This window comes from Narcine bancroftii, chromosome 5 (genome assembly GCF_036971445.1).
Source record: "Narcine bancroftii isolate sNarBan1 chromosome 5, sNarBan1.hap1, whole genome shotgun sequence".
NCBI lineage: Eukaryota > Metazoa > Chordata > Chondrichthyes > Torpediniformes > Narcinidae > Narcine > Narcine bancroftii.
Genome location: NC_091473.1, coordinates 55,527,527 through 55,540,448, shown reverse-complemented (window position 1 = coordinate 55,540,448; position 12,922 = coordinate 55,527,527).

Sequence of the window (12,922 nt, the reverse complement as noted above, 5' to 3'; positions counted from 1 at the left end):
ACTACCAACTTTCCTACACTGTATAAATTGAGCACTATAGTACTACCAACTTTCTCACACTGTTTAAAAATTGTCCGCTGTTTTTATTTACGCTAGCACTTCCCCACATTTCCTTATAAAAGTTTATGTAGATCGGCACAACAGCAAGAGCTGAAGGGCTTAATTATGTTATAATTAGGCATGATTAATTTTGTTAAATATAAGATTATAATACATTGATCAGGATTTAGGGGAGGTTCATCATTGCTTGATGCATCATGATGTCACCGGTAGAATGTAGAACAGTCCTAATCCTGGGGATGGCTCCTTGCAAGTGTGAACACGTGCATTGTCACATTTAAAAGTGGTCAAGTGTGGACAGCAAAAATGACATTCCTATCCCAGGACACTGAATGGCCAGTATAGTGGGAGCAAGTGTAAACTTGTAAAGTGTAAAAAGGGCTATTGAATAAAACGCAGCACAATAAAGTGTAAACTATAGCAACGCAGTCAGTGCAAATAAACACCCAAATTACCTAGCAGTAAAACATTGAAATTAAACAATGTAACACTCTACCCAGTGAAATGTGCTTGATATTGCAACACAGCAATATTGCAACTAACAAATAAACACAGCTCAGCAAGTGCACAAAGATGTGAAATAGTACAACTGTACAGAATAAAAGCTTGGGAAATAATGCATTAAAAAAGCTAGACTGCAAAACAGTGAATAATGCAATGCTCAGTTTTGCATCAGAGCAAATTATGCAAATCCAAACATACATAGCATTGCAATTGATGCACCATAACGTGCTGTAACTGCAAATGGAGCAGAAATTAGTTTTGCAGCAAATAAGGAACACAGGAAAACTTGCAACTAAGAGCAAAACACAGCAGAGCAGGAGCTGCACTAGTGAATAATAGTTACACTGAAAGTAATATAACGTCATAGAGAAAATGAATGAAATTAACAACACAGCATGTCCGTTACTATCAACAGAGCATGTAGATGTTTAACATTAAACGGAAGACATTAAGTATAACAGAAATTAGGAAATACTGAAGTAAGGTGTGAACACAAGAAAGATAATACCAAAATAAAACAAAAATAATGGAAATAATGTTAAAACACAGAATGTGTTGCAATCAACAATCACCTCAAAATGCTTGCAAGTAAAAATACAATTTCAGCCCGGATTTGGAAGAGGTAAAGGAAGCGGCCGATTTGATGAAGGGAGGAAAGTTGTTCTACAGTTTGGAGGTTGCTATTGCGAAGATGCAACCTCCCTAGGTTTGCAATTTGAGCATGGAACAATCAAGTGCCCTAAGTTGGCTGATCTGAGGGGTCTTGGGGTAGGTCGTTGGGAGATCAGTGATGTAGGAGGGGGCAAGTCCATTAATGGCTTTGCAAACAAACTAGAGATTTTAAAAATCTATTCTAAGCCACACTGGCAAGCAGTGAATAGAGGCCAAAATAGGAATGATATGGTCCCTCTTCTTCGCTCCTGCCAGGAGCTTTGCTGCAGCATTCTGAACCAGTTGCAGATGGAAAGTGAAAAACATTTTCTTTTTAAAGATGTGAAGAAACTGAAAGATTACTTTCATCCAAAGCTGTTGGAAATAATTCAGAATTATGCATGATGAAAGAACTAGAAACATTGCGAGACATTTGGGGTTTTTATAGTTTAGTGAAGAATTTTTCATTGCATTATATTATACAAAAGATTTGCCTGCTGTCCAGCAAATACAGTAACAGTCACAGGGGCACCCTAAGTTTGTGGGCTTAGATCCATGATCTATTCCTGTACACCCATGAACACATTGCCAAATTAGGCTCCAATTGAATTGACAAATTTGCTGACAACTTCACTGTTGTTGGTTGACTAAATGGAAATTATGAGTTGGAATACAGAATAGAGATTGAGAAATGGTTAGGCGTTGCCAAAGCAACAATCTTGCTCTCTAGTATGGTTTTTACACATAAGCAATGTTAATTTCCCATCATAAATTAGTATACTTACCTGAAGAATGGCTGTTCACACAGACAGGGCCTTTACACTGAGTTGCGGTGATATCAGAGGCTGGACATTTGAGGTGAGGGTAGGTTGAATTAAAGTTACTTCCAAATATTTCTAAGTTTTTAAAATGTTGTGCAAATATTCTCTGTTTTCAGAGAGAGACCCCCCCCCTCAGTCCCCCATCCCAGTCCTCTGTCCCCTGTCGTCTCCGTCATCCCCACCCCCATGGGCACCCTTTCTTACCTTTGGTGGAAAGGTGAATCTCAGCCCCAACCACCTGATGGGAGAGAAGCAGGTAGCGACTAGAGGCTAGCTCAATGTGGGAGCAATGGCCATCTTCCTTGCCCATAATCCCTCATGCAGCTGGATGGCTGGGGTGGGGATGGCGACAGATGGCCAGGGCTAGGAGTGAGGCGATTGGGTGTATTGTTGTGGACAGCCTGCAGTTCAGTTTAGACTGCAGGTTGGCCACAAAAAATGTCTAAGGCTCCTGTTGGAAACATGCTGTGATGGAAATTAGCTTCTAGTTACCATCCCAACCTTTTTACACAGCCTGTGTTGCAGGAAATTTGCACAAATTTCCTGCTTCTCAGCAGCAGTGGATAAGTCATAAATGTCACCAGAATCAAGGAGCTCTTTGTGGATTTTAGAAAGGAGAAGCTGTGGATCACGCATCTGTCCACATTGATTGGGCAGAAGCATTGAGAGTCAGAACCCCTTCCAGTTTCTGGGATTCTGTACTTCGGAAGACTTCTCTTGGAGCCAGCTTATTGAGGCATCCTTGAAGAACAAAACTTCTACATCTACGGTGTCTCAGACATTTAGCTTATCATTGAATGTTCTCTCACTTCTCCTGGTGCACTGTGGAAAGGTTAATAACCAGTTGCATCACAGCCTGGTTTGGGAACTTAAATGCCCAGGCTGCAGAAGGTAGCAAAAAAGCCAGGTCCATCATTGCTCTGAACTTGCATCCACTGCAGACTGGAGGTGCTGTACCAACAAGACAGCCAACATTATAAAAGAACCTCAGCACCCTGCTCACAATCTCTTCTCACCGATGCCTTTTTTTTGGGCGGAAGAGCAGAAGCCCGAATTCCAGGACCTACAGGCTCAAGGAAAGTTCCTTTCCAACTGGTACCAGCAGACCTTCGCTTTCTCACTATCATAGCTCCGTATCTCACTTGCCACTATCTATCATGGACCTCTCCTACACTTCATCCTCCACTGGATTCACACATTCAACCGCCAATTCGGAAGCTCGCGTCCTTGGAGAATGCCAACACAGTGACCTCCCAAGTTTGTCTCCACTCTAGCCCTGGCTGTTTACAGGACCGAAGTCCTGAAGCAGGCCTCCACCTCGGCCCTAGTGACTTAAAGGATCGAGTTCTTGCCGTGGTTCTTCTCCTTGGCCCTGGCGACCTACAGGATCGCACCTCTGACCTTGAACTAGGTGACCTATAGAACCAAGTTTCAGACATGGGTTTTCACCTTGACTCCTGGGACCAACAGGACCAAGCCTCAGTCATGTCTTTCCATCCTGGGTCTGGGAGCTCACGGGCCTCCCTCTCTCCATCCTCTGATTTACCTAACCCTCCCCTCCCTCCCTCGAACCCTTCTTACCCTTCTTACCCTCAACCTCCTGATCCACCCCATCCTCCTCCACTCCCAGATACCCTCCACCCTCCACTCTTCACTACCCTTAACCCCCGCCAACCTTCTCCTCTTGGAGATTGAATGCTCTGTCCTCAGTAGAGGCCTCACCTTCATTCCCCTTCACCCGCCCCCGCCTCCATGAGTCCTGTGCACGCCATGATGCTGAACTCTTCTTTCGTCGGCTCTGTCTCCACGACCACAATTCTCTAACCCCCCCCCACTACAGATCCCTTCTCCCACTTTAAAATGTCTTCCTCCTCCTGGACACAAAACTGCTGTGCAGGGACAATAAAGCCACACCAGATCAAGCTCCAGATGTTGAAAAGCATGCATGGTCAACTTTGCAAGACTTGCAGAGTTGAGGGTTTAATTGAAGGCACCCAGCCAGCTAGACTTGCTATTGCATTCTTGTCACTACATCATGAAATAATGTATTTTTAGCATTACTGTGACATTCTTTCCTTCAGGGAGCGGAGACTGAATTTTTAAAATTATTTCGAACAAGATGCATGATATTATTCACAATGAGCTCTGCAGGAATGCTTCAGGATTGGCAGAGGGGTGGTGTATGGGAATTTGTTTGCATGTACAAGAGCTCCCTGAGAGAGTGTCAGAATTCGAAGAAACCCTTCAAAATTTGCCAGCGTTTGAATGTTGTGCTTCTTGGGACTCAGCTAATACTTGCAAGGGGTTCCTTTGAATTTGCCGGCAGTTTGCCCACGTGTGATAATCAATTTATTATCATCCACATACAAATAATGTACCATGTGCACCAACATTTCACTTGCTGCAGCAAAACAGGTACTTGTGTAAAGTAAACTTCAATAGTACCAATGAGGAAAGAGATTATAAATATGAAAGATAGATAATAAATATTCACAGTTGCAGTTAGAGCAAGAAAAAAGTAGTGCTTCAATCATGTAGACACATCTCTTGGCAGTGCCGGTGTGGTTTATGATTAGGAGAGTAAGGGGAGGTTCCAGAGCATGACAACCACTGTGGTTGAACAGAGTGATCCGAGACTTTAGGCTCCCTAAGGAAGCAGCCAGAAGAGCCAAGGTGATGGAGGTTCATCATGACGTTGGATTCCTTCATTCAGAAAGAACCATCAATGATGAAGTATTGCTGACCGGAGGATCAGGTGTATATGTTCGTTAAATCATAAAGAGATGTGTGATGAAAACAGGCCCCTTGGCCCATTTGGTCTATGATGGTCATCAGAGTCTTATTTATACTTACTTAACCCTGACCTATTTTACTCTTCCTGGATTTTACCACTCACCTACAGACAAGGTAAATTTAAAGCGACCCTTTAATTTGATCAGCTGGTTTTGGGATGTAGGAGAAAATCAGAGGAAACCCGCAGGAAGAACATGCAAACTCCACAGAGACAGCCTCGGAGATTGGACTTGGTACAGTGAAGTTGTGAGGCAGCAGCTCTTCCAACTGCACCACTGTGTCACCCAGTGAGAACAGGGGAATATACCCGAGCAAGGAGTGAACATTGCAAGATTCCCAATGGGGAGAGCTCACATGCAATGTCACCCCCAACAAACTCTTGCATGTGGTGGAGGTTCAAGTACAAACATTTACAATTTTTTAAGAGCTACAGCATGGTAACAGCATCTTCCAGCCCACAACCCAGTGCCACTCAAATACCACAATTAACTTACAAACCCCAAATGTCTTAAAAGGTGGAAGAAACTGGAGTGCCTGGTGGAAACCCACACAGCCATGGGGAAAATGTACTAACTCTTTGCAGACAACACCAGATCCGAACCCAGGTCACTGACTGTCATAGCGTTGCATTAGTCTCTACGCTAACCCTGCTGTCCACAAAGCTCAATAGCAATTTTTATTAAAACTATGACAGTTAGGTATAAATATTTTGACAATAATTGTATAAAATGATACATATTGGGAGAAATGTATTTGTGCTTTTTTTTCTATGGAATTCTTTATTCAAGAAAGAAATTGTTTTAATCGTGCACAGACAAGCTCACTAGCTCCTCCCTCAGGATGTTAGAGGAGTAGAAGTGAAGGAAAGCCTGCACTTTTTGATGTGAGAGGACCATATGTTGGGGTTCAGAGGTGGTTAGGGCTGCATAAGGAGGACATGAAGACAGTCTCCTGGTCCATCAGCTACTTCCAAGATTTCTTCTAAAAGGACCTCAAACACCTCCTCAAGAAACCTGCTCATGCCTGGTGCTTGGTTGTTGACCTTGCTTACAGTGGATGTTAGTGTGAAGATCTTGCTTACCACACTGCAGTGAGTCACCTTTGATGGGATCTTCAAGTCAGAGGAATCTGAAAGCACACTTAAATTATGATAATTATTAATGATTAGTGTGGTAGAGCTAAACTTTCAATCCAGGGTGTTTTAATAATAAGGCACTCTTGTTAATAAATGATAGCTAGTGCAAACTTTTATCCAAACAATCCCAGGTTGTCATTCTCTACTTAGTGCAGAGCACATGCAATCACTTTGAGAAGTGGAGTGAAAAAAACACAAATGCTGGAGAAACTCAGCAGGTCAAACAGTGCCTTTATATAGCAAAGGTAAAGATACATCACCAATGTTTCGGGCCTGAGCCCTTTGTCAAGCTGTGAGGGAACATGAGAGATGTCTGAAGAGATGGAGTGGTTGACTTTAAAAATGTTAGCTCCCTCCATTTGCTGAATTCATGGACTGATCAGATGATTTAATATCATTCTAATTAGTGCTAAAAATACTTTTAACTTGTCTTTTTAAATGTTACACAACTGAGTAATGCAATTTCCAGAAAACCCAGTACGTTTAAAAGGAGCACAAGAACCTGTCCCCAGAGTGACAGAGAAAGTGTAGAAACTAGGTTTCTGCAACACTGAAGTGAGTGCAGGACCTGGCCTCAGTGTCAATAGAAATGCAGGACATAGGGCCCTCGTGTGTTAATAGGAGGGCAGGACGCAGAGCCCTGGTATGTAAATAGATGTGCAGGACGCAGGGCCCTGATGTGTTAATGGGAAAGCAGGAACTGGGCCCCAGTGTATCAATGGGAGCAAGAAACGGGGAGTGTGAAAATCTGGGCTACAGCGAGTTCATGTGAGTGTGGGAACTGGGGCCCCGGTGTGTTATTGAGTGCGCAGATACCATCATTCAATGTGCCAGATGCAAACCATCAAGAAGTTAAAATAATTGCACGGAGGTTATCAGAATTTTACTGTATGGAAATCAACTTCATCAGTCTCCTTGTGCATGCGTTGTCTAGTATCAAGAACGGAAACATCACCAACACAAAGGAATAGCGACTGAGAGACATGCACTTTCTATCGCCTCTCTTTGGACAATCATTCCAAATTAAGTTATCCCCCCCGTCCTAGAAGATTTAACCTTTAATGAATAAAGCATTTAAAGATTAATCAAGAGCAAATCAATTGGAGTGGCTCTCAATTGCAGCAACTCAGGGAGGTTCCATCTAACAATATTCTGTTCAAATGCCTTTTCGCATGACTGGGACAAAATTTGCAAAACTGCAGTGTCCTTTTGAATCTTGTGCAGGTTGAGATCAATATAATCACTTTTCTCTTCCTCCTTCCTTAATAAGTAATTTGTTCTTCTCTAGCTAAAAATACTCTTGAAAATTGGGGCTTCTAAGTAAAAATCAAATAAATTACATGAGTAGATCTTGCTATTTCTTCCCCCAGGAATTGGAAAGAGAATTTTTTTTTATCAGAGCAGTATGGGGAGTGTGGGTTTTCAAACAGTAACAGTGTTTGACTTATCCTCATGAATAGATAAATCAGATTAAATTATCTTTGCACTTCTGAGTTGATAATTCTGCAGGAGGATGGTTATTAAACCGATTGCCTGAAGATTTATTTAACTTCAGCTACATCAGGGGGTGGGGGGGGAAAGTGTTTTCAATTATTCATGCACGGCATCAATGTGACTTGGCCATTCTGAGGTCTGGTATTAAGTGAAACACAAAAGTCTGCAGATATTGTAATTGTAGTAAAAACACACCAAAATGCTGGAGGAACTCAGCCGGTCTTTTCAGCACTCATGAAATGCAAAGATATATTGCTGGCTTTGGGCCTGAGCAGAATGAGCCAGAAGCAGGAAATCTCAGGAAGTCTCAGAATTCAAACAATACTGGCTGGGAGCAGGAACCCAGACCAACTAAAGATGTTAATCGGATATGATAAGGAACAGGTAAGAAGTTATCATGTTTGTGGGAAAGAAGTCAGGAAAGGGAGAGCTGGGGTAAGGCAATGGGGAGGGGGAAAGGATACTGAAAGTCAGAGAAGTCAATATTAAAGTGGAGGGTGCCCAGTCGAAAGATGAGAGGCTCCGAATGTGAATGGTGGAGAAGGAGGAAGTATGGGTGCAAGTGGAGCATCTTCTGCTGTCACAGGAGTAGGGCCCAAGGGGATGATGGGTGAGGAGGGAGGAATGGACAAGGGAGTCACGGAGGAAGTAGTCCCTGTGCAAGGTGGAGAGGGGAGGAGAGGGGAATATGTGTCTTGTAGTGGGATCACATGGTAGGTAGTGGAAATGGTGGATGATAGGGACAAGAAGAATCCTATCCTTGTGTGTGGAGGTGGAGGGCATCAGGGCAGATGTGCGGGTAATGGAGGATATGCGGGTGAGGGCTGCGTTGATGGTGGTAGAGGGAAAGCCACATTGTTTGAAGAAGGAGGACATCTCTGATGATCTGGCATAGAAGTCCTCAACCTGGGTGCAGATGTGACAGAGATAGAGAAATTGAGAGGATGGAATGGAATCCTTACAGGGGACAGAGTGGGATGAGGTGTAGTTAAGGTAGTGTTAGGTCTGCTTTGTTCAAGAATGAGTGAGTCAGACACCAGACTGAGTCGAAATCAAGGTTCTTTATTACCGGATTGTAACACTTACAACTAACAGTGTTAGTTGGAGAAGGCGCATTCTGCCGTTATCAACAAGTGGTGTTTTTTTATACCTCAGGATACGTACTTAGTAAATGATCATACCATGACGTTGTCCAATGAATAAGCTGTTGCTATCCTTCTCTGTTAGTCTGCTGCACATCATTCTTGTTAGTGCCAAGCTTATCTTGAGTGTACAAGGTCACATCTGCATTCTGTTACTCCTTAGTACTGGGTGACTCCTTCTCCGGTCCCATCTCATGATGTTTTTACCTTACAGTAGCTATGGGAGTTGATGGGTTTGTAGAAGATGGATGTTGAAAGTTTCTCTCTTGAGATGGAGACAGATCGAGGAAAGGGAGAGTGTTGCTAGAGATGGACCAAGTATTTAATCCAGGAGAGATATAGAGGTGGGTATAAAGACCTGGTTAATTCAAACACATCTCTCACACTGATTTGCAAAATACACAAGTGCTGGAGAAACTCAGCAGTTCATGCAGCATCCATAGGAAGCAAAGATATATAACCAATGTTTCAGGCCTGAGCACTTTGTCAAGGAATAACAGAAAGTAGACAGGTGCTTGAATAGAAATGTGGGGGATGAGGGAAAAAGGGGTGGGGGAAAACACAAGCCATGGGAAGTTATGGGTCAGTGGGCAGAATGGAAAAAAGCTTGTGATCAGGGAATGGGGTAGTTTGGAATGGAGAGTGAAGGGGGGGGGAGGTGGAGGAAAGAAGACAGGTGTTTTCACACTGTTCCTGAAAGCTGGTATTTAATCGGACTTTTACCGTTTCACCTGCCTGTGTGAACAGGACCAACAAGGTATGGGAGGGTGGGGGGCGTCATTTTTGTCCCGATACTTACACACCAAGGTAGGTAATAACAGAGCTAATGTGTTTCACATCAGCTCCAGTGTGAACAGCCTACCCGCCTTCCCGCATCCAAAATGGTGACGCATTGATGACGTTCAATGTGTGCGACTATCCCGTGGTTGTTTCAAAGGATCTGCAGCACAGATTGGAGCTCCTTACCCTCATAGGGGAAGAGGACATTGAGAAGCACCTCACGGGGACAGTTAAGGATGGGCCTATGTACGAACGCATGGTTCATCTAATGAAGGATGATTGGTATACAAGGGACAAGGCCCAGATTGTCAACAAGCTTAAGTCCCTCAAGCATAAATTCAACACGGTCAATGACCACAATTCAAGGAGTGGAAAGGGCAGTTGAATTGGCCATATTATGTGCAGTGTTATTCTAACTGGGGCCAAGGCCAATCCGCAAACCCTGTTGCCCTTGTCAGCACCATGGAGGCTGAAGACCCTCTCGAGACTGCTCCAGCAGATGCTCAGCCCTCCTGCAGTAGTGCTTCTGACTAGGATATGACCACCAGTGATGCTGATGTCACCAGGAAAAGGTTGAATGCATGCCTCTTGATCAGCCAGATAATAACAGTCTTGCTTGTGAAGACATTTTTTCTCATGTCTGTCGGTGAGTACTTGGCCATTAAGAGCCATCTAACTAATTTCTCTAGTCTTTCATTTGTTCTCAGCTGCAGATTAAGTGACAGAAGAGGGGTAGAGCTATCACGATCACAAGCGAGATCCAGGAGGACAGTGCCCGGGAGGTCAAAGAAATGGTTCTCCTAAGACATGACAGGCAAGCGGAGCATGAAGTTGAGTTGAGGCATAACCGGATGGAAGCAGAGAGGTGATTATGGGAGAAGGACAAAAGATGGGTGGATAACTTTTCAAGAATTGTGGACAATATGCGGCAGGAGATGCATCCTCAGACAGCCCTTTGGCATGAACCTGTTTGACATATAGCATCTCCTGCACCACAAAATCCTGCTCCTGCTCCTGCTCCCATGCACCGCACTTCTCCAGTACATCACCTAGCTCCTGCAACCCCGGGGCAATATCATACAGTGCCACAATTCCTCCTCCTACCTCCAGACGTTGCAATAATTTAAGAGCTGGCATCATGTCTTGCATTACAAATTGTTTATTGGTGTTTATTCATGTTGACAAATATACATAGTTATTCAGAGTTGAATTCACCATTTTAACTGTTAAATGTTATTTATTTTTTTTATTTGCACTATACTTTCCTTACATGTATAATAACATTTTATGAAAATGTGTTATTTCTTGGCATTATTTATTTACAGAATTAACACAAGAGCTGCACGGATAGCCTGGTGACTTCGCGCTTGTGAGCCCTGATAAGTAATGCAATCAGGCTCAGGGAGATCGGGTAGCTCAGGAATCCACACGGGCATGAGGTGGTTGTAGCGCGTCGAATGACTCAAACCAAGGCTTTTATTAGCAAAACAATAGAGCGTAGTGCATCGAGGTTGACCAGTCCAAATTGACCTGGATCTGGTAAGGATCTGGCCCTTTATGACCTGCTGGTAGGCGTGGCTACAGCTCTCAGCCAATCACTACTACTGTATGTAAATATATACAAATATATACATTGGTGATAGTATCCTGTACTATCACATTCATCCCTTTTTAGGAACTGACCCCAGGGTGAGTAAAAGGGAAAGAAAGAGAAGAAGGGAGAGACAAAAAAAGGAGGGGGGGTAGCATGCAGTGTTCACAGGCTGTTACGGTCGGGAGGCCTGATTGTCCGACATGATTGCTGTGATGCTGGAATCAGGGTAGCTGGCAGAGTATCATCGCTGGTGTTCCCTGGTGTGGGTGCAGATTTGCCTAGTCCACAGGCGTTGTTGGCCGTGGGCTGGTTCGATCTGTTGCTGTTGTCATCCGCAAGGTGCTGCTGGTCCCGCTGTCCCGGCATGTAACCTAGGGGAGGATTGGATGGAGGTTGGGGTTGGAATGTGACAATGTTAGACCTGGCTTGGGCCAGATCCCTTACTGAGACTGTGTCCTCCCTCCGGTCCGGGTACTCGATATAGGCGTAGTTTGGGTTCACATGTAACAGCATTACCCAGTCAACTAGGGGGTCGTTTTTCGAGTAGCGAACATGACATCTCAGCAGGACAGGTCCAGGAACTGTCAGCCAAGCCAGTGTGGCTGTTCCCGATTCTGGTGTTCATGGGAATGAAAATATACATTCATGCGGTGTAGAGTTAATGGCAGTGCATAACAGGGACCTGATAGAGTGTAGGGTGTTTGGGAGGTGTCCTGCCTGCGAGTGGTGGGGAGGCCTTTGGACTGGAAGGAAAGCGTGACCGCTCTCCAGACAGTGACATTCTCCCTTTCGACATGCCCGTTACCGTGTGGGTTGTAGTTAGTTGTCTGCTTGAAGCAATACTGCGCTCCAGAAGATACTGCCTCAGCTCACCACTCATAAATGAGGACCCCTGGTCACTGTGGATGTAACTGGGGTACCCGAAAATGGTGAAGATGCCATGCAGTGCTTCTATGACTGAGGAGGTGGTCATGTCGAAGGGCCAGGTGGATTGATGACGTGGGTCTTCTCAGGCTGGAAGAAATTGGGTTTGCACTCAGTGCATACTGGGCAGGCTCGGGTCATGGAGCAGATCTCCTCAACCGTATACGGCATGTTACGGGCCTTTACAAACTGGGTGAACCTGGTGACCCCCGAATGACAGAGCTCCTCATGGGCTGTCCGGTGGATCCTTGCATCGCTGGTGTAGGGGTGGAGTGTCGTGGGGCCTCGGTGTGGTGCGCCCTATGCTCGTGCAGTGATGGCATCAGTATGGGTGGGCCGTCGGCGGTGAGTTGCAGAGATGGCCATGTTCGGCTGGAGTCAGCGGAAAGCTGTGGAGGCTGCGATACTTGTGGTGCAGGTGGGTCAGCGGGGCCTTCTGGTGCCAGGACCTGGTCGTAGTCGATGGTAGTGGCAGGCTGTGGAGGCGGTGACCGTTGCTATGCAGGCAGTCCCTCGGGTCCTGCAGGCTTGAGAGTCCCATTGGGTGGGGGGTCCACATCAGGGATCAGTGTCACAGTGGCTAGGGTGGAACATTGCAAGGGCAACGCCTTCCACGCACAGTGCTTGCATCGTGACATCAAGCATTGCCGCGAGATCAATTCCTCTCTCTCATTGGCTGAGAGGTCTGAGCATGAGTGATTTGAATTTGGGGAAGGTGGTTGGGCCAGTGCACGAGGCACTGTTTGGTGGCGGCCATTTTAGACCAGACTGGAGGGAAAGTGTGACCGCTTTCCAGACAGTGACATTCTCCCTTTCGACATGCCCGTTACCGCGTGGCGAAGTGACCGTTCTTCCCGCACTTCTAGCATCGGGCCTTCTTCGCAGGGCATAGGGATCAGCTGTGCTTCTCCCTCCTGCAGAAGTAGGGCTTCGGGGCCGCGTCAGGTAGTGTGGCAACAGGGCATGGGGGAGACTGGGTTAAATGCAGGCATTCTACTCACATCATAGCAGGGGGCCCAGCCCT